We start from the raw sequence: 27087 nt of genomic DNA, 5'->3' as shown, positions 1-27087 counted from the left end.
AGAGTTTCCAATTGTAATTAGTTACTTACTTTGCTCCTTTGATTTACTGGCAAGCTACTATCGAGATAAGTCAATTAGTGAGATGACAAATGTGACTGATCTGCATAAGAAAATAGAGGTTATTCAAAAAGAAATAGAGTTCCAAAAGAGATGAACTGAGTACTGGGAAAGATGATGGGAACCAAAATACCTAGAGAACATTGAACTATTGCATCAGAACATACGATTGAAAGGAAATATGAAGGGGTTCCAGAAGAGGTACAGAATAAGTTTGTACCAGTACATTTGCCAAGTTGAATAGCCATTAATGAGGTTTTTGCCTGGATAAGTTATAATCATTGGACTATGCATAGTGATATTTTTATATAGCAAGATGTATTCCCTTAGGAACAGTGGACTTGGTACCTGCTGTTTTAATAAGTGCTATGAAATATTTGTGGTGGTGCAATATTGGATCCTTATCCCTGAGTTTATTGCCCTACTTTGGTCTTTGAGTTAAAAATTTATCGTTTGTCGCTCGAAGGGAAGAAATGATTTAATGTACAGAGTGTATGGGTTAAAGAGCTAGCAAGAATAGTAACCATGTTGTAACTCTTCTTTCTATCGAGATTAAGGTTTGCGTCACATTTTTCACCTTGACTAAATCAACAATTTGACCGAATTGTCTTCATCTTCCCTCTTACTTGGCCGAACCAAGAGAGAAGAGAAACCAAAGAGAGACCTCCAACTCCAACCTCAATTTTGTACTTGAATCTGAAGTTACTCCATGGAAATGTTAACTAAGAAAGATTTCAAGGTATTGGTGGAGCGATTTTTGAGGAAGAAGCCCTGGATTTCCATCTTTCTTGAGGTTACAAGGTAACTTTGGCTAGCAATTTTCCTCTACTACCAATATAGGTAAACTAGTGGATTAAGGTAGTACTTTTGGCAGCTTTATGGAAAATTCCATGGGTTGAACTAGTGTTATGGTAATTTATAGTTTTATGGTGAATTTTCTACCACACGTCATGCTTAAGTATTGACCATGGTCTGATAGCTTTGTTATGACTTGCCTAAAGAAAATTCTAGCTTGTGATTAAGAATTTCAGCTTCGGGTTTCATTTTGCTAAACTTGAGTAGAGACGGTTATATGCTTGATGTAGTGAGTTGTGGGCTTGATAGTTATATGCTTGAGTTGAATCTATTTCATGGGAAGAATGAAGCCTTGAATGGGCTAGGAAAAGTTAGTAAACACAAAGGATGTGCCGCTGAAAATTTTTCCGCAGGGAACCTTGGAAGGTTTTACAGAATTTGTTATATCTTGATGTAGAAAAGTCAAAATTGAGTTTCATTTATTATGTTTGAAACTAGGTTCAGAGTATCAGTATTGTTCTCAATTTCCATGAATATCTATGATTTTTCAAAGTTGACTGAAACTGTATACCTGTTCTGTCTGTTACTGGGTGAAGCAGCAACTTTAGGTTGGAATTTGACCGACTCGTGGATTGGATCTTACATTGGTACCTTCTAGAAAGTTGTAACAATTTGAATCCATATTCCGACGGTATAAAGTTTTTAAGTTTTGGACATAAGAAGCTCGAGATAAGATTTTCAAATGAGATCACGCAAAAAAAAAAAAAAAATTTCTATTTTTCCTAGGATTATTCCTACTTACATTCCCAACTTTAAGATTGGAGTTGGTAAACTATTTTGAGGTTGGTTTATGAGTGAAAACGAGACTTAAATGAAAGGAAAATGAGTTCTTCAAACCACCTTAGGTCGGACAGTTTATAACTTTACATTTTGAACGTCTTTTCTACTTTCTCTAAACGTTTGGCTATAAGTGATACTTTTCTGCTCTAAATGACTTTTGCAACATTGATTAGTAAGGACACAAGGATTATTCTTCGATGGGAACAAGCTAGTATTATATTTCGATAGGTTATACAACTATGAAACTTGTAAATTGATACATGTTCTAAATAAAGATTTGTAGCTTCAATTCCTACATAATATGGCTTTGTATTGCTGGTCTTACTAAAGCATGCGCTCACAGGACTCGAGAGAGTTAAAAAGGATATTCATCGAAAATCTTTTGAACTACTCAGTAATCAAGCTGAGAATTTCGAGGGCGAAATTCTTTAAGGGGGAGAGAGTGTGAGAACCCTCATTTTTAAAATACAATTTCCCCAAACTACATGCCTTGCACCAAGATTTAAACCACCTCTTATATGCCCTAGCATTATATTTCACAATGTGTTACAACAAATCCCTTGTATTGACCCTCACTTTAAAACACAATTTTCTTACTTACATGCCTTATTATAAGATCTAGACCATTTAATATATGCCCTTACAAATTATTTTCTATGTGTTATAATAATTTCCATGCATTTCATTTCAATTCATTTTACTTGAACTAAAATATTTCCTTGAGCTAGGTTGTAAATAATTCACCACTTGTAATTGTCCAAGTGTTCTTTTATTAGTGGTAGAGACTTTATGTGAGAGATTAGAGGTGTTGAATAATTATTGGTGCATTTGGAAAGGTAAGAATGGCATTAGTCAAAGATTAAGAAAGGTTAGGACAATAATGAAGCCATGTGGCAAAACCCTAGCCATGTATCTTGTTTGACCAAAGGATTAGAGGAATTTTAAACCAGCTTTGCTTCATTTCCTCCAAAATTTCGTCCACCTTAAGGGCTTCCAAGGGAAGGAAGAAAACTCCATCTTCTTGCTATGACAACCTTAGTTTGATCTTGAACAAAAACCAAAAGAGAAAGATCTAGAGTTTGTGAGAAAATTTCCTTCAATCTTTGAGGTTGTTTCAAGCCTAAAGCTTCTATTGTGGTGGTTTGTTTGGTGACCAAAGCAACTTGTAAGTAAGGTATGTAATCTTTAAAATTTGGGTTTATGATGTTATATCATTTACTTGAGGTTGAAATGGTGAAAACAACTTGTTATGGTTGAATTTGGGGTTAGTTTCTTGAGTTAATCAAGTAATGGTTAGGTTTACTAATATGCATACCAAGTATTTGATGAAATGTATAACCCTTATTCATGTGTGTTTATGAAGTATTGATATGTTTTAAACCCCTATTTAGTTGGATCTAATACTTGTTATGTGCAAGGAATGAAAATAACAAGAAGAGTAGAAGTTAGAAATTTTTAAAGTGTGCTGACCGAAACTTTTTAAGCTTGCTGCCTGGTTTTTCCTTGATATTTTCATGCACATTTTGGCTACAAATGTGAGTATTATATGTTGGGTTATGTGTGTGGAGGTTGTCTACAAAAAAATTAGCCAATTTGGTTGAATAAATTTTGAGTTATAAACAAAGGGGGAAAACTGGACTAGGTCCAGAAATTTTCTGTCCAGCAATCTTGTTAAGGTCATAACGTGTTACTCACTGATCGGAATTGAGTGCCATTTGTGGCAATTGAAATTAGACTCTTAGAGCTTTAAAACGGTACAAATTTCATTTTCTGGTTCATCCCGAGCGATCCGTGGCGAGTCTGGAAAGTTGGCTGTCCGGGAAGTACTGTTCATCCGAGACAGTCCAGAAAGTTCATTTGGTTTCTTAATTTTGAGCCACTTATGTTGGGATTTTTGAAATGGTTTCTTCTAGACAAATTTAGCCTTATGAACCTAGTTTCCAATGCAACTAACGGAACCTAATTCTGACTTTCCCACAATGAGCAATGACAGTTTTCCCGAGGCTGGCCGGGCGAGACAGTTTAACCCGTAATGAAGCCTTTGAGCTGTAGTGAAACTTTTCTTTTGCCAAACTTTCATGTACATACTAGACTTGTTTTCCATGAACTTTCACCGTGGTTTAGACCCTATTTGCATGCCGGATTAAGTAGCTTAAGCTACTCACTTGGCCTCTTAATGAACCTATACTTTAGTAGGGAACGAATCCAATTATTAATGTTTTCACTCGTTGACCTAGGTTTGGGCAACGACGGTGATCGTAACTGAGACGTTTGACGTCGATTATTACTTTTGCTTGACAGGTGAGTGTTCCACTACTTGTTACTTGTTATGTGAAATATTCGTGTACTTGAAAGTATTGAATTGTTATTGTTTGAGCCAAACACTGTTTTAATTAAAATTGAGGCGAGTGTGTACTTTATCGCACTCGACCTTCCTTATTTTTTCTTTTCACTGAGGCTCTACTTACTGAATGAATTAACATGAAATGAGATATTGCTATACATGACTGTGCTTAAGTTGCGTGGATGACATTCCAACAACTACTGTTACTGTTTGGGTACCCAACCTCATAGGTGAGTTGGTTGTATCGAGCCAGCAAGGGTTTGGTGAAGAAGGCCGATAAACCTTGAGGACTGTTTACTGTTCACTGGAAATTGAATACTGCTTGGAGGTCCCTGGTGAAGCATAGCTGTTGTGCTTGCTTGTTGTGTTGTCCAGCACCACCAGTGATAAAATCCTCGGCTTGATATTGTTTCATTGGAATCCTTGAGCATTGGAAACTCGAATTCCTGGTATACTCGAGTTTTACCAAACTACTGTTTATGGAGTGCGGGCCCGGTGAGGGGTTGTTTGGTGGACGGAGACTGGTGAAAGTGGTCTTCTACGGACCTATATACTGTTACAAGTGTTGACGGAGTGTCAACAGGAGGCAATTATGATCAAGCTCAAGTGGACCTTTGGCTTTTGAAAGCCACCCGTATCCTTGAATTGAACTGTGATTAAACTGTTATTTTACTGTACAGTGTTTAGTTGGCTATTTTGTGATTTTATGTGGCTATGTGTTTACTTGTTTACCTGGAACCTCACTGGGCTTTAGCTCACCCCATTCCCTTTGTTTTCCTTAACAGATCGGGAAGGGATTTGATCGAGGGCTTTCTTAGCTTTATTTTGTCGTTCTTGCGTTTTGAGGTTGTAACTTTCGTTTAAGCAGACTTGTAAGCTTAAATTCTTAAGGGTGATTTATATTATGTAATTTTGAGTGAAGCGTGGTAAGTTGGCATGCGATGATATATGTACTAAGCTGAATTGTTGAATTAGTGATTATGTTTGAGTTAGTGTTTCAATCCCCTGCATTGTCAAATGTTACATTCGTTTCATTGATGATATTAGTACTTTGAACGACTGAGTCCTGGCGAGAGCTGGGCAGGCAGTCCGCTGATACCCTAGGGTTTGCCCTAGGGAGAGGTGGGGCTGTCACACCCAACCAGGGTTGTGTGTACTTGAATTGTAAACCCGTTAATGTATTTGGGCATGTAAGAACCTTGTAGTTGGATCTGAGTACTGTTGTATATATTAAGCTGAAGGGATTATGTTCTTTATTTTCTACGTTTGTAAGTTATTTTTCTCGAGCTTTACCTGGCGAGAGATGGGCCGGCGACTCGCTAAATCCTAGGGTACGCCCTAGAGGGAGATGGGGTCGTCACACTGGAATTGATATATAGCTTCTCCTTTATTATTGAAATGGGCAATAATATCCTGGAGAAATCCTTTTTCATCGTTATAATCATAACGACCCCACTGTTTGCCTTCTTCACTGGGTAGTTCCATAGAAACATCTGCAAGCGTAATAGAAGGGATATTAACCTTTGAAGGTTTTAGATGAGAATGATAGCAAAAGTTACAAAGGATTTCCTAAGAGACCTTTCAGGAAGAAATGGAGATATTTCAAAAGGAAAGGCAAGCAGTTTCGAGGGGATTGAAAAGAAAACTTATCCCAAGCCTTGGTTCATATATTGTTGGATAAGTATTCTCAACCTATTCCACTAATTGCATTTTTTGATTTTGGTGCTTCACTTTCAATAATGAAAAAAGATGTTTTACTAGATCATTATTGGACTCCATATATTCATGAGTTTAGAGGAGCTGATGGGAATCTTTTCTATACTGAATTTATAACCAAAATTCCCGTAACACTCAAACTCCTTCTAGATTGTCATGTGAGTTCAAAATTTCTTGGTGCAACTTTTGTTACAAAGGATCTTTTACTTGGATTTGATGTTTATCGAGAAGATAAATATCTTGCTACAGGAAAAGGGATAAAATCAAAGAAATATTTTAAACCCTATATTGACATCCCAAAACTGTATTTAATCCAAGAAGACCAAGTTCTTTTGATAGAAGCTCAACTCAAAGAATTTCAAGCAAAAATGATCAAAGAATCATGTGCTTCTAACCATCAAGAGTTTCTTCAAAAATGTGATCACCCTCTATGGGAAAATTCTGATTTTTATATCCGACTTCCTTTTAAAAAGAATGAGGATATAAATCCTACTAAAGCTAGTCATTCAGGAATGAATCCTGATGATACTAAGCTTGCAGAACAAGAATGTGAAGAACTTTTAAGGTTCGGTCTTAATGGGCATGTCAAGCATTCTATGTTAACAAGAGATCTGAGTAGATAAGAGGTAAGATGAGATTGGTAATTAATTACCTGCGAGGACTCGTAAAATTATTATTTTTCGACCCCTAAATTTTGCTCATTTAATTATTGATTCAAATATTTGCTCCGATTATTATTTTCTAGCCTCATTAGACCTGAGTACATGATATTATGGTTTCGTTATATTTTTAAAGTGTCTCGTTTCAAAAATTATTTTCTTAGGAGCTTGTTTAGAGAAAAGGTGAAAACGCGTTTGGAAGAATTTTGCCAATAAAGAGTACAATTAGCCCGGAAAAATTTGAGACATGTACAACGGTTTTAAAATAGGTAATTTTAGATTTAAATACTTAAGTAATAGTTAATAGTATTATCGTTACAAGAATTTCTCGGAGGTTTCGCGTTATAGCGTTAAAATTGACGGTACGCATTTTCACACGTGCGACTTTATTTGAGGGACTTTAGACCCTTATTTTGGGACAATTAAGAGTGAATAATATTTATATGAACATCAGTGCATTAGAGGTTTAGTGCACTAGTGAACCAAACGCGAGAGAAATCGAGCCCTAAACGCACCAAACGAGCCCTAATGAGAGTTGACCTTGGAGTGAATTTACACCACTCATTTTAATCTTCTCTTGGAAGCTAACCTTGATCAAATTTCACTTTTTCTTCTCTCTCCTATTGCCGGTCAGCCCCTCTCCCTCTCTAACTCCATTGTTTCAAAAATTTCTTCACCAAATCAACCACAAAACTCCAACCAATCTTCACCAAATTTGCAGACCAACTAGCAAACTACTTGGAGGTTGGACCTAGCTAACTAAAGGGCTGCATTTCACGGTTTCTTGGAGCCTCTTGAGGACCGAAATTTTCTGATCTAAAGCACTAAGGAGGTATAACATCATCCAACACCTTAAGCTTGGTTTATGGTAGTAGAAATGCATCTCTAAGCAATTGCATGTATATGGATGGCTTGATATTGTTGGAATTTTGAAAAGTGGGCTCTATGAATTCCCACTCTTGGGTTATTTCTGATAAGAGGTTTAATGTTGGTTTTAATGGTAGTTTAGTGGTTAAAATGATAGATTTATGGAGTATTATTGTTGGAAACTCAAAGTGAAGGTCATGACAAAAATTTCCGAAACTGCCCCTGCTTTGTTCGGCCATGATAAGGCCAATTTTTGATGATCTAATGGCTTGAACCTGATGTCTATATGTTTTATTAGATGTGTAAAAATTTTCATTGGAAAACATTAACGTTTGGATGGGCAAATGAATTTATTTGTGAACTAGTCAAGCTGGAAAACTGTTTTCGGATAACCCTGTCCAGCGGTAGCATTTTGACCATAACTTTGTCCTCCGACGTCAAAATTGAGTGCTGTTGGTGGCATTTGAAACTAGACATCCATACCTTTCCAACGGTATAAAATACATATTCTTATTCCATGTGTAGGAGCCGAACCATTCATTTTAAGATAGCTGTCCTGTTTCTCTGTTCTGCTGGAATGAATTGTAGAGGCAGCAACTTGAGGCTCAATTTCGAGCTGGTTGTTTGCCAAATTTCAGAACGTTTCCTTCTGTGAAAGTTTAGCCCTATGAATGTATTTTCCAACTCCATAAACTATGCTCAATTCCGAGTTAGGTCGACTGAGTTGTGATCAAAACAAGAACACTGCTCTGTTTTGGGAAAACCTAGTTTTGGACAGATTTGAGATGAGACTTGTTGTGGTCTTACTAAATGAAATTCTTGGTGTTAAACACCTACCAAATGTACCAGGAATTTTCCTTAGACTTTCCTTTCACATATGAACCATGATTGGAGGATTTTCTTAGCCAAACGATTGGATTTGGAAAGAAAAGGATTAAAGGCAGATTGCCTTAAGAATTTTTCCAAACTTTAGTTGGTTCGTTGACTACCTTCCCGAAGGTATTTTTCTGTGAAACTTGATAGAGATATACCCTTCATATAAGAGTAAAATACTGCCAATTTTGGTACCAATCCAAGTTTGTTTCGATACTTAACTAAACTTCTAGTGTTGGAAGTTCAAATCTGGAAATTCTTCTCCAGTCTTGAATTTTCCCCAACTTCGAGTTACCGTATCTCGGTACTCGAAACTCCGATTCTTGATCCGCTTGCTCTGCTATAAACCTCACTTGCAACTATAATTGAGTTACAAATTTCAGGGGCCGATTCACAACGTGTGAATCGTGCCGAATTTTCAAAGTTGGCCAAAATCCAACTTAATTCTGCCTTGTGAACCGAGTCAGTACCTTCAAGCTCATTTTTAAACACTTTCCACTTCGATTCATGGAAAAGTGTCTTCTAGGAACTTGTATTACTTTCTAAGAGGTTTCCAACGGTATAAAGTTTTCCAATTCTTGACTTATGCCGAGTGAGTTACGATTTTTCAAAGATTTATAACAAAACTGAAATTTTCCAACTTTCAAGGAAATAGAGTTTTTCAAGAACTCTTTATTCTTTTGATATTATCTAAACGTTTTATCCCCGATTTCGTAGATAAAGACTTAAATACTTTTGAACGTTATCAAACCCCACTCGAACCTCGATTTATGAGTAATTGAGGTTCATTTTCACGGAATTCCCTAGATTAATACTAGTGAACGAATTATTCCTCGATAATTGGGATATGAATGATAATTCACTATTATTTGCTCAGGCGCACACGAGGACCTTCAAGAGGATCCCACGGTGGACGCTTGAACTTTCCTTGACCTTACTTACACCTAATACTTGGTGTGTGTCAGGTGTATGTAAACTTGTTACATGTTTAATTGTTATTAATGATTGGAAATCTTGAAAGTGGAGTCGAGTGTGTACTTTACCACACTCGTTCTCATTAGAAATGAAATTTTAATGATTGAAATGTATTGAATGAATGATTGAAATGCATTGAATGAATGATTGAAATGTATTGAATGAATGATTGAAATGTATTGAATGAATGAATGAAATGTAATGGTATGCTATAGCTGCATACGTCGTTGGAGTGAATCTCCTCGACACACAAGTGCACATGGGGACGCCCAAATCTCATTGGCCGACCTTGGACTCGAGCCGGCATGGGCTTGGTCGGGAACCTTGGCGAGCCATGAGATATATATAAGCTTGACCTAATGAGAGGTCTTGCTTGGCATACTCGAGTACTATCGCCACCAACAAATGACAGGCGGGCCCGATACAGGGGTATGTAAGGTGAAAGGGGACAGGTTAAGTGGAGTTCTACGGACTAAACCTACCCGATTGACGGAGTGTCAATTCGTGGAGGTTATTGAATGTGCAAGTGGAATATAGCTCCTGAGAGCTCCAGTATCCTTGAATTGTTTCTGGTTATATTTCCAGTAAATTGTTAATTACTAAAATATGATTGCTTGACTTGTAAATTGAGATTGTTATTTGAGCAATGTGCTTGCATGTGTGTTCTTGGCCTCACGAGCATTTTGCTCACCCTGTAGATTTGTTTTCCTTAACAGGACTGGATCCGGGGACGTATTAGAGAAACCCTCCTGATGTACTTTTGTTTAGGGTTTCTATCATCATTTTGACTATGCCTCTTGGTTTTGGGTTGTACTTTTGTAATTGGAATGTAGTACTTGGGCATGAGGTAAACTTGGGTTTAAAGTTGTATTTTGAACACCCGATGTACGGGTTGGATAATGGATGACCATGGTTAACTTGAACGCTTCCGCATCATTGTATTTATGTTATTGTACTTATGACATTTAGATTAGTAATAAGCTTGAATGTTTTGCGTGAGTCCTGGCGAGAGCTGGGCAGGCGTCCCGCAGATACCCTTTGGTTCGCCTTAGGGAGAAGTGGGGGCGTCACAGTTGGTATCAGAGCGCTAGGTTAGCGCTAGGTTAGAGATCTATATGGGAGACATATTGGATACTCTACCCTTAAGACCTGAGACCGGATAATTAAGTTATACTTTAAAGGGTATTTGGGACATACTAGTGATCGGGCTAGGCATGCATAAACGACATTCGAACTTGATAGTGATTTAAATTTCTAACCCGAAAAGTGCTATTATTTTGCAGGGATGGAAAACGGAAATGGAGTTCCGGCAGCTAACAGGGATGGCCATGCGAATGGTCATGTAGTGCCTCCTAGGCCTATCTATTACCGAGCTTTAGTTGGGAAAGCTCGTGTACGCTACTCGCCTGATCCTCGATACCCCCGGTGTGCTTGTAGGGTGACTTTTGCTTACCCAAACCATGTTGTACTGGCCTTGGACGACGAGCGTCGTCAGTTGGTGACTGCCAACTTGGACTTACAGGCTGAGGTGGACGAGCTTCGACAGATGGTGAGCGCTCAGGGCGAGAGGGTCGCCGAGCTTGAGGAGGTGATTGAGGGCGAGGTGGCCACATCTGCTGTGGTTAATGAGGAGCTCCGGAGCACTAGGGCTCAGCTTACTAGGCTGAGAGAGGAGGTCCGTAGTCGGGCTTCCGATATTGTAGCTAATGCCACTAGGCTAGTGGACGAGGCGATGGGTGGAGCTCAGGACTCTGAAGAGGATCCGGAGGAGGATCCTGAGGAGGAGGTTCCTCCTGATAGTCCTACTGTGAATTAGGTCAAGGCAGTTTGACCACTCTTTTGACTCTTTTGACTAGTATAGCTAGAATTAGCTGGGGTGATGCTAAGTGCTGAGGCCATTGTATTTTGCATGACTGTGTGGCTTATTTTGAAGCACTTGCTCTTACTTTAGTCTTCTGTGGCACCTGTGTGCTATATTTTTGTGACTACCCCATGACATGCTAATTGTATGAACTTGATATGCTAATGAATGTAAATTATTGTTAATTCCAATATTTTCTTGATCGGTTCCTGTTCTTTACTTTGCACCGCATAATTTATTTATTTATTTCTTGCATTAGGCATGCCTAAGTTATGGAAGGACTAAGAAGGGGTCGAGGCCGTGGTCGAGGCCGTGGGCGAGGGACTAGACCAGCCCAACCTCAGGGGAATAACCAGGGATCGGCAACTGGACCGACCCAGGGCCAGGAAAATATAGAGGGTAATCAAGTGGCTACTGCCATTAACAGGATGATTGATATCCTAGAGCGCTTAGCCGATAGACAAGGACCTGGACCGTTCAACCAGCCTGGGGGTCAGGAAAGAGGAGAGGATAGAGCCCTAGAGAGGTTCCTAAAGTTTAACCCGCCTAAGTTCCTTGGCGAACCTGATCCTGAGGTAGCGGAAAATTGGTTAGAAAGGATGACCAACATATTCGCTGCTTTAGATTACACTGAGGATAGGCGAGTGAACTTCGCTGCTTTCCAATTTGAGGGAGTAGCCCGTGCTTGGTGGGATCTAATAAAAGGAAAATGGGAGAGGGCTCAAACCCCTTGGACTTGGGAGAATTTCACAAGGGAATTTAATGAAAAGTTTCTTCCGCCCTTAATCCAAGAGAAGAGGGAGGATGAATTTATTAAGTTGAAACAAGGAACCCTTACCGTAGCAGAATACGAGGGAAAATTCACTAAGTTTTCCAAGTATGCCCCTGAGCTAGTGGTCAATGAACGAAAGAGGATTAGACGGTTTATTCAGGGACTTAATGTGGAGATACAAGAGGGCTTGGCTGCAGCCCAAATCTCTACATTCACGGAGGCACTAGAGAAAGCTCAGAGGGTAGAAAATGCAAGGATGCAAGTGAGAGACTTCCACAGTAGAAAAAGAAACTTTCCTAGCCATACCTCTGGTCAAGCAAGTAAGAGTGCACAACCTTCCAAGATGGGAAGAGGAGTAGAAGGAGTGAAGTCTGTTGGAGCTTCTAGGGGAGCTCTAACTAGAGGGGGCCGTAGTGGGACAACTCAAGTTAGGGGAGCACTTCATACTGGATCGGCTGTGACTCCTCAAGTTACATGTGGATACTGCGGTAAATCCAACCATTCTGAGAACGATTGCTGGAGAAAGTCGGGGAAATGTTTATTTTGTGGTAGTACTGAACATCAAGTCGCCAATTGTCCAAAATCACCAAAGACAGGGGGAAATGCTCAAAGGCCAGAAAAGTCAATTTCTAAGCAGACCAGTGCCGGAGGGAGCCGACCGAAAGTACCGGCCAGGGTTTATGCACTGGATTATCAACAAGTTCTTGAGGCAACTGAGGTGGTAGAAGGTACAATCCCAATCTTTCACCATTTAGTTAGGGTTTTAATTGATCTGGGTGCAACTCATTCCTTTGTAAATCCTAACTTCATGAATGGAATAGACTTGAAGCCAATTAAGGTACCCTATGACATGGAGGTTAAAACACCTACTGGAGACAAAAGCTTAATTGCTAATCTGGAGTATAGGAATAGTGAAATCTATGTAGGGGAACGAAAATTATGGGCCGATTTGATCGGTTTGACGATTAAGGGATACGATGTAATCTTGGGAATGGATTGGTTAGCCCGTTATAATGCTCAGTTAAACTGTAGGACGAAGATTGTAGAGTTGCGTATTCCAGGAGAAGCAACCCTGAAACTGGATGTAAGGGGTAGATTAGCTTCGTCTGCACTTATTTCAGGAATTCGGGCTAGAAAATTATTAAGTAAAGGAGCTCAAGGGTATTTGGCTTTTCTTATTAACACTCCTAGTGATAAGGTGAATTTGGAAGACACACCGGTAGTAAAGGATTTTCCAGATGTTTTTCCTGAAGAATTGGAGTCTCTATCCCCGGAACGGGAAATAGTTTTTAAGATCGATGTGATTCCGGGAGTGGCACCTATTTCTAGAACACCATATCGGATGGCTCCAGCGGAATTGAAAGAGTTGAAATTACAACTGCAAGACCTGTTGGAAAGGAGATTTATAAAAGAGAGTGATTCTCCGTGGGGAGCCCCAGTTTTATTTGTTAAGAAAAAGGATGGGAGTTTGAGATTGTGTATAGACTATAGAGGTTTGAATGACATCACCATTAAGAATAAATACCCACTGCCCCACATTGACGAGTTGTTTGACCAATTGCAAAGAGCTGTAGTATTCTCGAAATTGGATTTGAAACAGGGTTATTACCAGTTGAGGATTTTGGAGAAGGACATACCCAAGACTGCTTTTAACTCGAGATATGGGCATTTTGAGTTTGCCGTGATGCCATTTGGGTTAACAAATGCTCCTGCTGCTTTTATGGATTTAATGCATAGGGTTTTTAAGCCCTATTTGGACCAATTTGTAGTAGTGTTCATTGATGATATTTTGGTGTATTCTAAGAATGTGGAGGATCATGAGAAGCATTTGAGGATTGTTTTGCAAACTTTAAGGAAACATCAACTATATGCTAAATTTAGTAAGTGTGAGTTCTGGTTAAAAGAAGTGACTTTCTTGGGACACATAATTTCTGAGAATGGATTAAAGTGGATCCAGCTAAAGTTGAAGCTGTTTCGAAATGGAAACGACCGGAAAACCCTACCGAGGTTCGGAGTTTTATTGGATTAGCAGGGTATTACCAGAGATTCATTCAAGATTTTTCGAAAATTGCTGGACCCATGACTGAATTGACCAAGAAAAATGGGAAGTTTATATGGAATCCTAAGTGTGAGGAAAGTTTTTAGGAATTGAAGGGACGGCTGACAAGGGCACCTGTGTTAGCTTTGCCAAACGGAAAGGATAGTTTTGTGGTTTACACAGATGCTTCTAAGGAAGGATTGGGATGTGATACGCTCCTCGATCCACGGTCGAGACACGTAGCACGTTTGCCCAAGGATCTAGCGGGGATGTCCTACGCTTGGTGTGCGGAACCTCTAACCAAACGGACAACACGATTTGATTTGAAGGTGGTAGACGACACTCCGATGAAGGTGAATACTCCAGGGGAATAGGTCGGATGAACAATCAAGGACAGGAGCGAGATTGCTCAATAACCCTTGCCAAGCAAGTTAAAAGGCTCGAATTCTCTTTGAAAGAAAACGAATGCACTAAGAATTTTATTCATCAAAAACTAAGTTTTAACCTTACAAGACTAGCCTATTTATAGGCTTAATGAAATAACAAAACCCTAAAGAAACCTAAAGGGGAGGTCGGCTACCTTGTCATCAAGGTGGGCCGGCCCATGCCTTCTACGAACAACGAATCCAACTAAATTGAAAACAATGACTAAGGCCCTACTCGGCCGCTTCGTAAGGAGGCCCACTGGGGTCTTCTTGGGCTTGGACCAAAGTGTAAGTTGCTTGATTGACCCTCTCCAAGCCTTCAATATCTCTATAGGCTCCATGTTGATCGTGGACAGCTCGAACAAGGGCTTGGAGTGATTCCTTGAAGAGCTTGGCCCGTGCACATGTGACTGGGCCCAATGGAACTTGGACTGGGCCCTGGCCCTGGTTCACATCAGTCCCCTCCTCTTGAGAAGGATTTGCCCTCAAATCTGGATCCTCCTCACCAAGAAACGGGCTCAAGTCCGCGACATTGAAGGTCGCGCTAACATTGTACTCCCCAGGTAGCTCCAATTTGTATGCGTTGTCATTAACCCGTTGGAGTACACGAAAAGGTCCATCCCCTCTGGGGGATAATTTGCTTTGTCACTGCTTGGGGAACCTCTCTTTGCGTAAGTGTAACCAAACCCAATCACCAGGCTCGAAAATCATTTTGCGGCGGTGCTTGTTAGCCTGCTGGGTGTATTGCTGAGTACGCCTTTCAATGTTTGCTCGAGCGGCTTCATGTAACCTGCGTACAAAATCGGCCTTCTTTTTCCCATCTAAGCTTGTGTGCTCAGAGGAAGGTAAGGGTACTAAATCAAGAGGGGTCAGCGGGTTAAAGCCATAAACAATCTCAAAAGGTGAGTAGTGTGTAGCACTGTGAACAACTCGATTGTAGGCGAATTCAACATGAGGCAAACACTCTTCCCAAGTCTTAAGATTCTTTTTAATCAATGCCCGAAGTAGTGTGCCGAGTGTGCGATTGACAACTTCAGTTTGTCCATCGCTTTGTGGATGACTGGTGGTGGAGAATAGTAACCGAGTGCCAAGTTTAGACCACAGAGTCTTCCAAAAGTAACTTAGGAATTTCACATCCCTATCACTAACAATGGTCCTAGGCATACCATGCAGACGGACAATTTCCTTGAAGAATAGAGTAGCAATATGAGATGCATCATCAGTTTTGTGACAGGGGATAAAATGAGCCATCTTAGAAAACCTATCAACCACCACAAATATAGAATCATTACCCCTTGGTGATCGAGGCAAACCTAGGACGAAGTCTATAGACAAGTCAACCCAGGGATGGTGAGGGATAGGTAACGGGGTATATAAGCCATGTGGGTTTGTCTTGGACTTAGCTTTGTGACAAGTAGCACACCTACCAACCATGCGTTCAACATCCCTACGCATATGGGGCCAGTAAAAGTGCTCTTGTAACATAGCCAGAGTCTTGGCAATGCCAAAGTGGCCCATGAGACCACCACTATGTGCCTCGCGAATCAAAAGATCACGAATGGAAGAGTTAGGCACACATAGTTTATCTACATGGAATAGGAATCCATCATGCAAAAAGTACTTTCCCTGTGGATTCTTAACACACACAGCATAGATAGCACCAAAGTCATAATCATTAGTGTAGAGGTCTTTCACCATTTCGAACCCAAGTAACTTGGCATCAAGACAGACAAGTAAGGAGTGTCTACGTGACAAAGCATCAGCGACCACATTCGTCTTGCCAGTCTTGTACTTAATCACATAGGAGAAGGTGTCAATGAAGCTTACCCATTTGGCATGGCGCTTGCTTAGCTTGGGTTGGCCTTTGAGGTACTTCAATGACTCGTGATCAGTGTGGATCACGAACTCCCGAGGCCGAAGGTAGTGTTGCCAGGTTTCCAAGGCCCTCACTAAGGCGTACAGCTCCTTGTCGTACGTGGGGTAGTTCAGTGCAGCTCCTCCCAATTTCTCGCTAAAGAAGGCGCACGGCCTCTTGTCTTGCATGAGGACTGCTCCAATACCTACACCAGAAGCATCACAGTCAATTTCAAACGTCTTATTAAAGTTTGGTAATGCTAACACAGGTGCATGTGTGAGTGTGTCCTTAAGGGCGAGAAACGCTTGTTCTTGTGATTCCCCCCAATGGAACTTGTCATCCTTCTTTGTCACGGCGGTCAATGGGGCGGCAATAGTGCTAAAGTTTTTAACAAATCGCTGATAAAAACCCGCCAGTCCAAGAAAGCTGCGCACGTCAGGAACGGATGTAGGAGTTGGCCATTGTTCGATGGCCTCAATCTTGGATTTGTCTACCTTGATGCCCTGCGAACTTACCACATAGCCTAAAAACACAAGCTCGTTAGTAAAAAAGGTGCACTTCTTGAGGTTAGCGTATAGACGCGCCTGTCGAAGTGTCTCAAGAACTAATCGTACATGCTCCAAGTGCTCATGCTCACTACGACTATAGATCAGGATGTCATCAAAGTAAACAATGACAAATTTACCAATAAAGTGTCTCAACACATGGTTCATGAGTCGCATGAAGGTGCTAGGGGCATTTGTCAAGCCAAAAGGCATGACCAACCACTCATAGAGACCATGCTTGGTTTTGAAGGCTGTCTTCCACTCATCGCCTTCCTTCATCCTAATTTTATGATAACCACTCCGCAAGTCAATTTTGGTGAAAATAATAGCTCCATCGAGCTCATCAAGCATATCATCAAGTCTGGGAATGGGATGACGATATTTGACAGTGATAGCGTTCACAGCCCGACAGTCAGTGCACATGCACCAAGTACCGTCCTTCTTGGGAACAAGTATCACAGGTACCGCGCAAGGGCTTAGACTTTCCTTAACCCAACCCTTACCTAAGAGGCCATCAACTTGCCTTTGAAGCTCCTTGGTCTCCTCAGGGCCCATGCGGTAAGCAGGTTTGTTGGGCAATGGTGCTCCAGGGATGAGGTCGATTTGGTGTTCAATTCCCCGAATGGGTGGTAAACCGTCAGGGACCTCGTCAGGAAAAACATCTTCAAATTCCTGCAAAAGAGCAACTATGCTCGAGGGCAAAGCCTTGTCGAGCTCAGCAACATCTAAGAGCACATGCTTGCAAATCATGAGAAGTATAGGCTGATTAGAGTGCACCGCTTTTCGAACATCTTTAGCCTTAATAATCATGTTGTGCTTCCTAGTGGGCGGAGCGGCCGGTGGTTTGTCGCGTATGCCCCTAGGTGTGCTCCCTTGACCCTTGGTTGATGGCTCAGTCGTAGACGTGGAGCTGTCACCAAGGTCGACCGCCTTGAGTTTCCTCTTTTGACGGTCTTGTTCACACTCCCTTTGCAAAAGTAGTTGGTCCTCATAAACTTGTGCAGGTGTGAGAGGTGTAAGGACCTTACGTTTGCCATCGTGCAAAAGTGTGTACTTATTTGCTCTTCCATCGAATGTGACGTGTTTGTCGAATTGCCAGGGCCTTCCCAAAATGATATGTGTAGCATGCATTGGCACCACGTCGCACACGATTTCATCAGTGTAAGTACCAATGGAAAAGGGAATGCGTGCTTGCTTGAAGACTCGTACTTCACCATCCTCACTTAGCCATTGGAGGCGGTAAGGGTGTGGATGCCTGGTAGTGGTGAGTCCTAGACTTTCAACCATGAGCAAGCTGGCCACGTACGTGCAACTCCCACCGTCGACGATGAGACTACACACTTTGTCGCCTACCTTACAGCGGGTGTAGAATAGGTTTTCGCGTTGTAGCTGCTCGTCCTCTTTGACGCGGGCGGTTAACACTCGTCGTGCTACCAAGCAACCTACTTCGCCACGTGTAGGCGAGCATGCCTCCCCAGCTGGCTCTACTTCTAGGCAGTCGTCTTCGACCAGTTCGGGCATGTCCTCACATTCGTCATCATCCGACACGATTTCGCCAGTGTGAGTGATCAGCATTACCCGTTGGTTTGGACATTGAGATTGAATATGCCCAAACCCTTGGCACTTAAAACACTTGATGTCCCTACTCCTAGCTTTAGGAGTCTCTTGCGGTGCCTTTGAGGTAGACCTGGACACATCAGAAACCTTGTTAGGTGTAGAATAGGCATTACGGGTAGAAGCATTACCTTGGAAGCGGTTAGAATAGGTTGGTGTTGTCGCATTTCCAACTTCGTGGGTCACTCTTCGTGGTTGGTTGCCTTTCCACGAGGTGGTGGTAGGAGATTGGAAAGTACGGGCTCCCCGTCTTAATTTCTTCCCCCGTTCGGCCTTAATGGCGAGTTCTAGAAGGTCGTGCATGTCCAAATAATGTTGAAGCTCCAAGGCATCCTGAAGGTCAGGATTGAGACCCCTAAGAAACCTAGCCATTGTGGCTTCGTTGTCTTCTTGAATGTTGGCCCTCATCATGGCCATCTCGATTTCCTTGTGGTAATCCTCCACACTCATGTTGCCTTGCGTGAGTGTTTGAAGCTTAGAGTGGAGATCACGATTGTAGTAGCTAGGAACAAATCGCTTGCGCATTAGTGCCTTGAGTTCTCGCCAAGTCCGGACACGTGGTTCTCCCATCCTCCTCCTCGTGGTCCTCACTTGGTCCCACCAGACTAGTGCGTAGTCGGTGAACTCGACGGTGGCAACCTTCACTTTTTGCTCCTCGCTATAGTCGTAGCAGTCGAAGACCATCTCGATACGGCCTTCCCACTCCAAGTAAGCCTCAGGGTCACTTTTGCCCTTGAATGCGGGAACTTGAATTTTAAGCCCCTTGATTTCGTTTTTGGGCATGTCCCTTGTAGGCCTCTCGGGTCGCTCCTCATCCTCACTAGCGGAGTAGTCTTCGCCATTTGTTTCTTTGGTGCCATGGTTACTCCGGTTATGGGACCTAGAACGAGAGCCTCGCGTAAGGCTCCTAGACAACTCCTCAAAACGAGTGTGTAACGTCTCCATTTGTTGCTCACTGATTCGTTTGAGCTCATGCCTCATGGCGGTGAACAATAGAGAGTAGTCTTTTGATGGTGGTTGTTGATCTTGCTCCATGTCTCTTTTGTGCCCCTGCAAAGGTTAGTAACAAGCAAGAAAGTGCAAATATAATCCTCACTTCACTCCCTGAGTGTATCTCTCGCGCTCGTGTATAGTGCTCAAGTCACTCTATAAAACTTACCAAGTACCTTACCTGTTGGTTTAGGTAGTTGAGTAATGTTGCTCGAGTCCAATAATTGTCTCCAACTTTTCCCACAAGAGTAAACAAGAGTGAAGGATGCAAGTGGATGATATTTTGGTGAAGGAAAGGACGGTTTTGGAAGGCTTAAAGGTGGTGGACAGATTTGGAAATATTGCCAAGAAAGGAAACTCTAAGAATTCCTAAGATGTAGGAGTGGTTTCCTAAAAAGGATGATAAAATATAGGAGGATATCCTAAAATGGAGGAGAAAGTGTAGGAAGGTGTCCAAGTGTTATCCAAGTGTGGTACTTAGTCTCCTAAACTAAGTTAGAAAACAAGTTAGAGTTGGTAATCCCCTTGAAGTCCTTCTTTAAGCAACTTCTAATCCCCCCCCAAACAGATTCGGTTCCCTCTCTCTCTTTTTACCGCAATTTTCCAGAAATCTTCCCTTTATTCCCTTCCCAAAGTCGGCTAAAAGAACCCTTATAACCCCCCTTGAGCAGCCGCACACTTTGCTCACAACACCAACCAGATTTGGAACCCTGAAATTTCCAGATTCCCTCCTCTTTGAAGGCCTTCCCAAAGTCGGCTATACTCCCTATAAGACTCCCTCTTGACAGCCGCAATTTACCCAAACAATTCGGCTCTCCCTCTACTCCAAGAACAAGAAGTTCGGCCCTCCCTCCTTCAAGGCAGATTCGGTTCTTGTGACTCCAGAAATTAACTCTTGTGATTCCAGAAATTCGGCTCTAATGGACTCCCAAGGGCATGCGAGTGATGCTACTCAAGAATCTCCCAAGAAATTCACCCCTCAACCAAGAAAGCCACGTATGGATGCAAGGTCTTACAAGAAACTCTTTGTGCGAAGGGAAGTGCAAGTGTTTAAAGTTCAAGATAATCAAGAACCTCAAACAAAGGTTGCTCAAGTGATCAAGGCTCAAGGTAACCAAGAATTTCAAGAAGAGGTTGGCCAAAACTTTTGAATTCCTTTTCTTTTCTTGATGTAATTTTGTGGTTGGCCAAAAACTTTTGAATTCTTTTCTTTTCCTGATGTAATTTTCTGGTTTGAAACAAGAAATAACAAGACAGATTTGACAATAAAGAGTTACGGTTTCCTTCTTGGTTTCTTGTTGGCCGAATGTTCTTCTTGTTTCCCTCTTGCCTTTTGCGTTTCTGTTTTTTTTTTTTTTTAACTTAACAACTGCAACTAAACCTGGACGGAAGAAAGGTTCACAAACCAGATTTCTGGGCAGCTCTACGTACTACAACTAATCAGCCAAAAACTCCAAGATTTCCCAAGAACTCCCAAGAACTTCAAGATTTAATTCCAAGAACTCAAGAAACCCTAGATGGTTGTAGTTTCCTTCAAGATTCTCAACTCCAACAAGTTTTAACCCCAAATCAGTTTAGACAAGATAAGTAAACAACTTGAATAAGCTACTAAGATTTGGACAGATTTGGCCACAAGGCAAAGCCCTAGCCGCAACTTGGAACCCTAGCCGCAACTTGCTTCTTCTTTTTTTTTTATTTTTTTGCAGATTCGGCAAGGCTAATTGCTGGGCAGAATGGATGTCACTAGAGTATGAAATCTGGGCAGATTGGGACTATCGACAATAACACACAACTGTCCAGAAATTGACGCGACAAACAACGAGAACTAGCGGACAGAATTTTTTTTTCTCTTTGACAAGCGATGCAAACAGATTTTGTGTGTTTTGTTTTTTTGTTTTTTTTGACTAACAAAGCAGCAACGGACAGACTTGAAGACACAAACGGACGGACTCAATTAAGAAAAGCAATGACCAGAATTTCTAGACATCAAACGAAAGGAAACGGCACAACAAAATACCAAAGCTAGCGAACAGAATTTTTTTTTAACAAGGCAGCGGAATTAATGAAAACTAAGACACAACTACGGATATAACGGAAGATACCTCCACCAAAGCTCTGAAGCCAACTGATACGCTCCTCGATCCACGGTCGAGACACGTAGCACGTTTGCCCAAGGATCTAGCGGGGATGTCCTACGCTTGGTGTGCGGAACCTCTAACCAAACGGACAACACGATTTGATTTGAAGGTGGTAGACGACACTCCGATGAAGGTGAATACTCCAGGGGAATAGGTCGGATGAACAATCAAGGACAGGACGCGAGATTGCTCAATAACCCTTGCCAAGCAAGTTAAAAGGCTCGAATTCTCTTTGAAAGAAAACGAATGCACTAAGAATTTTATTCATCAAAAACTAAGTTTTAACCTTACAAGACTAGCCTATTTATAGGCTTAATGAAATAACAAAACCCTAAAGAAACCTAAAGGGGAGGTCGGCTACCTTGTCATCAAGGTGGGCCGGCCCATGCCTTCTACGAACAACGAATCCAACTAAATTGAAAACAATGACTAAGGCCCTACTCGGCCGCTTCGTAAGGAGGCCCACTGGGGTCTTCTTGGGCTTGGACCAAAGTGTAAGTTGCTTGATTGACCCTCTCCAAGCCTTCAATATCTCTATAGGCTCCATGTTGATCGTGGACAGCTCGAACAAGGGCTTGGAGTGATTCCTTGAAGAGCTTGGCCCGTGCACGTGTGACTGGGCCCAATGGAACTTGGACTGGGCCCTGGCCCTGGTTCACATCAGGATGTGTTTTAATGCAAAATGACAGAGTGATAGCATATGCCTCTAGGAAATTGAAACCACATGAAGGGAATTACCCGACTCATGATTTGGAGTTAGCAGCTGTGGTTTTTGCTTTAAAGAAATGGAGGCATTACCTGTATGGAGTGACATTTGAGGTTTTTACAGACCACAAAAGCCTTAAGTACTTATTTTCTCAAAAGGAACTGAATTTGAGGCAACGTAGATGGATGAAATTTTTGGAAGACTATGACTGTACGATTAAATACCATCCAGGGAAAGCTAATGTAGTGGCTGATGCTTTGAGTCGTCAAGTACAGATGGCTGGATTGATGATTAAGGAATTCGAATTGTTGAAAGAAGTTAGTCAGTGGAATCCTCGACTGGAACCGAGGAAAGTAATTCTGGGGAACATTGTATTGAATTCTCCTTTGATGGAACGTATCAAGGAATCTCAAGGAAAGGACACTGAAGTACAGAAATGGTCGGAAAAGGTTAAAAAGGGGGACAAATCGGATTTTAACTTGGGATCGAATGGTGTATTGAGATTTCGAAATCGGGTAGTTGTGCCAAAGGATGAAGGGCTTAGAAACGAAATTTTAGAAGAGGCACACCGATCAAAGTTTACAGTACATCCAGGAGGGAATAAAATGTACCAGGACTTGAAGAGTCTTTATTGGTGGGGGAATATGAAGAAGGAGATTGCTCAATTTGTCCAAACATGCTTAATTTGTCAACAGGTTAAAGCCGAACATCAGAAATGTGACGACCCCACTTCTCCCAAGGGCGAACCCAAGGGTATCGGCGGGCCGCCTGCCTAGCTCGCGCCAGGACTCAAAACCTAAAGTAATAAAACTAGATAAATCGAAAGAGCACTATATACAATATATACAATCCCCAAAAGTGTTCTAATTACATTCTTCAAAAGTACCTGCTCATACTATTACATCCTTATAATGATAACCAAAACCAAAGAGTAGACCCTAATGAGGGTCCTTATACAAACCACCACAACAAAAACAAAAATCCTACTTGTCCAACTATTACAAGCAAACCTAACCATAGTAGTGTATGTGCCAAAAGTCCCCGCGTCGGCCCCTGCTAAGGAAAACAAAAGGGAAAGGGGTAAGCTATATGCTTAGTAAGTAAACAGGGGCAAAAGCGTAAATTTCACGTAACAACAGTTACATAGTAAGAGTAAAGCAAAAGCAGAAAAGTAACATCACATAATAAGGATACAGGTGGCTCCAAAGCCAGATCGTTTGCCATGTGTGACCTCCTGCCGACACTCCGTCGACCACAAATAATGGTCCGTAGAACTTCACTTGTACTCCCACCGTACACCTTATCACCCTCTCTGGCCAGACACCTCACAAACTTGCTCGAGCGAACGAAATTGAGCTTGGTTCACAAGCTCGGTTCACAAACTTGGTCCACATAATCGGTGAACCGGATTCACAAACTTGGTGACCTCAAACCAGGTTGGACTGACTTCGACCAAGCCCTAACCGGCTCGAATAGTCCATCTAGGTCATGAGATCGGGCCCCAAACTCACAAACTTCACAAAATTTACTCAAAAGTCACCCCGAGCCACAAGCTCAAGGGGTTTAGTTCCAAAATGATTCATATACATATGCCATGTACAAATATGTGCGTAAATTAGGGTTTAGGTCGAGTGCGATAAAGTACACCCTCGCCTAGGTACCCTTTTCATACATATCGAAACACATAAGCAACTAACACATAAGAGCGGCCTGCATACTTACCCAACGAACAAAAGAACAAAAGTTCGAAATTTGTGCCGCGAGGAGTAGCTAGTAGGCCCCACCGGCTCCACCTAGCTCACCACCGTCTGAAATAGAAGATTGCGTCACATAATATCATAAACAGCTACTAATATGCCTAAAACAAGCAAAACGGCAAAATCGGCACATACGAGTGCGGAAACGGCATACGGAAACGGAAATGGTAACCTAATCGTCTTGCCGTCAAAACTGTTTTGAGCCTAATTGAAGTTACGAGTGTCGGATCAAGGTACATGAGGTACCTTTGCGAAGCTAAGAGGAAGGGTTACAGTTTTCATGAAGACACCTCAATCCGGATCTAAACGGAAATAGGTCGAAAGTACAGAAAACCGTTCCAGGAATTCGCACTCTAGAGTAACGAACAGGGTATGTTTGTTGGACCATAACTCCCAGTTCACAAACCCAAATCAGGAAATTCCAAAGGCATTAGAAATCTGAGACATAAGGCTAAAACTTTGATGTTTTGGCCAAGACCTGAATCCATTCAGAACAGAACAAAAGTTGAGTGTCAAAGTACCCGTCAGAACTGTCCAGATTCAAGGCAGTTCTGACGATCGATCTTGTTTTGGTCATAACAGGAGCTACGGAACTCGGATTTCGACGCACTTTATACCGTTTCGAAGCCAAAACCAAGATATACATTTATTATGAAGGAGTTGATACCCATATCATACAGAATCAAAACAGAAAAATGCACGGTCAGAGGCTGACTTCAAAACGCAGCACAAACCAATGTTCAAAACAGGCATGAGTGTTTTATCTATAACTCAGGATACACTAATTCATTTGACCTGAAATTTTACAGGCATATTCAGGACTTATGAAGCTACAACTTTCATGTTTTGAGGAACTTCTGAATCCGTACTTAATATCAAGAAAAATGAAGCCAAAGTTCGGATGCTGAACTGCCCAAGTTTTCCAGATTTGCCGGTTTTTGCGCGCCGCAACCGCACGGTCCGTTTCTATGGTTCTTATACAAGTTTCCAACCAAATCCCTACCAATGAAACACACATATACCAGCTTCTAAAAGGTCTATTAATGGTCCGAAATTCTCTCCTTATTTTACCACAAAATTACCAAACACGAACCATAATCCCTAACCTAACTTCATTTGCACTAAGGAACTTGATCTAACACCCAACTAACCAAACCCTAACTAACTAAACATTAGCCAAGCTAAAATAACCTAAGAAAGCCTAGGGTTTCTTAACCCAAATCAGTTTTTGTACCACCAACTCATCAACCCAAAGAAACCAATCATCAAACACAACCACTACAATCTTCATAGCACAAAATTAAAGCTAATTAACTTATTTAGCATGAAACCCTAATTCTTTCATAAGCTTAATCAAAATTTCAGCAACATCATCATCATAATTAAACCATGAAACTTCAATATAAACATCAATTCCACCATACAAATCCATGATCACAACAAAATACATCACTTTCATAGCTTAAAGATTAGAAACCCCAAAATTTTAACTTTCAAAGAAGATGATTTACCTTCAAATAGGTGTGGTGGATGATCAAAATTCAACAATCAAGTTCCTAAGTTGTTCCCTCAAGCTTCCAAGGCAAGATGGAAGCTATAAATTGCAGAATTTTGAAGGCAAGTTCCTTTCTTTTCTTTCCTCCTTGGTCGGCACTCTCTCTCTCTCTTTCTCTCCAAGTTTTGTTTTGTTTTGTCTTGTGATTAGCCTACAATTCTTAAGGTAATAAATAGTCAAAGACCATAGAAGATATTTTTAGGCTAACCAATCACATAAAAGTTCCCAATTTGCTCTCAAGCCCTTCCACCTTCAACTTAGTTTTTGTTCAACTCTTGCCCTCAAACATTTTAAACTCTTTCAATTAACTCCATAATTGATAACTTACTCTAGTCTAAAACATGTAATCACACTTAATTACTTCACTAATCACTTCCTTATTTTAATCACCTATACTTAAACATACTTTCTCCATAATAAAACAATCAAACAACAACTTTTATAACTTTGGCAAAATTAGGGTTTGTAAACCCCACTTAAGCTTTCTAATAAATTGTAACACTAGAGGTTTGCTAATCTAGAGTTTGCTAACCATATCAAACTTGCTAAACCTTTGTAAACTAAAACAAATCCTAAACTTACGTATGCCAAAACACACACTAGAACACCGAATATAAATTATAACTCGAACCTACGAATAATAATACATACATAAACTAGGGTTTTCAATCTTAACCAAGATTAGGGTTTTCTCCTTAGCCCTAGAACCCTAATTCCAACTTACGAACGGACTGGGGCCTCACAAGAAACCATCAGGGCTTTTGCAACCTCTAGAAATACCTGAGTGGAAATGGGAGAATATCACTATGGGATTTGTACCGGGGTTACCAAGAACACAGAGAGGCCATGATGCGATTTGGGTAATCGTGGATAGATTGACCAAATCAGCTCATTTTCTGCCGATTAATATGAAATACCCATTGGAGAAGTTGGCCAGGTTGTATTTGGATGAGATCATTAGGTTGCATGGAATACCTGTCAGTATCGTATCAGATAGAGATCCAAGATTTGTTTCGAGGTTCTGGCAAAAGATGCAAGAAGTGTTAGGGACTAAATTGAACTTTAGTACCACTTATCATCCCCAGACGGATGGACAGTCGGAGAGGACAATTCAAACTCTTGAGGACATGTTACGGACTTGTGTTCTGGACTTTGGAGAGAGTTGGAGTAAGTTTTTGACTTTAGTTGAGTTTGCCTACAATAATAGTTTCCACGCTTCTATTCAGATGGCCCCGTATGAGGCACTTTATGGTCGGAGATGTAGGTCTCCAATTTGTTGGGATGAAATAGGTGAACGGAAAATCTTAGATCCGACCACAGTATCTTGGATTGAAGAAACTAGTGAGAAAGTAAGGTTGGTACGCCAAAGAATTCAGACCGCCCAGAGCCTCCAAAAGAGTTATGTCGATAATCGAAGAAAAGATTTGGAATTTACTGTTGGAGATTTGGTATTTCTTAAGATTACCCCTTTGAAAGCAAGTTTGATGTCTGGAAAAGGAAAGAAGTTACAGCCAAGGTTTGTAGGGCCTTACAAGGTTATCCAACGTGTAGAGAGTGTAGCCTATAAGTTGGAATTACCGCTGAGTTTGTCTCGAATCCATAATGTGTTCCATGTATCTATGCTCAAGAAGTATCATCCGGACCCTTCTCACGTCTTGCAACCAGAAAATGTTGAGATTGATGAGACTTTGACCTATGAGGAAAA

At 41.3% G+C, this 27087-nt stretch overlaps 1 long non-coding RNA gene across 1 annotated transcript; it reads left to right on the top strand.

The window, feature by feature from the left end:
• Positions 1-2745: 2745 nt before the first annotated feature.
• On the top strand, positions 2746-4857 carry LOC113759235. Its single transcript, XR_003467010.1, has 3 exons — positions 2746-2866; positions 3930-3993; positions 4822-4857. It is a non-coding gene; the product is annotated as an uncharacterized LOC113759235 (long non-coding RNA).
• The last annotated feature ends 22230 nt before the right edge of the window (positions 4858-27087 follow it).

This window comes from Coffea eugenioides, chromosome 1 (assembly GCF_003713205.1).
Source record: "Coffea eugenioides isolate CCC68of chromosome 1, Ceug_1.0, whole genome shotgun sequence".
Taxonomy (NCBI): Eukaryota; Viridiplantae; Streptophyta; class Magnoliopsida; order Gentianales; family Rubiaceae; genus Coffea; species Coffea eugenioides.
This window is presented reverse-complemented; position numbering and strand designations above follow the sequence as displayed.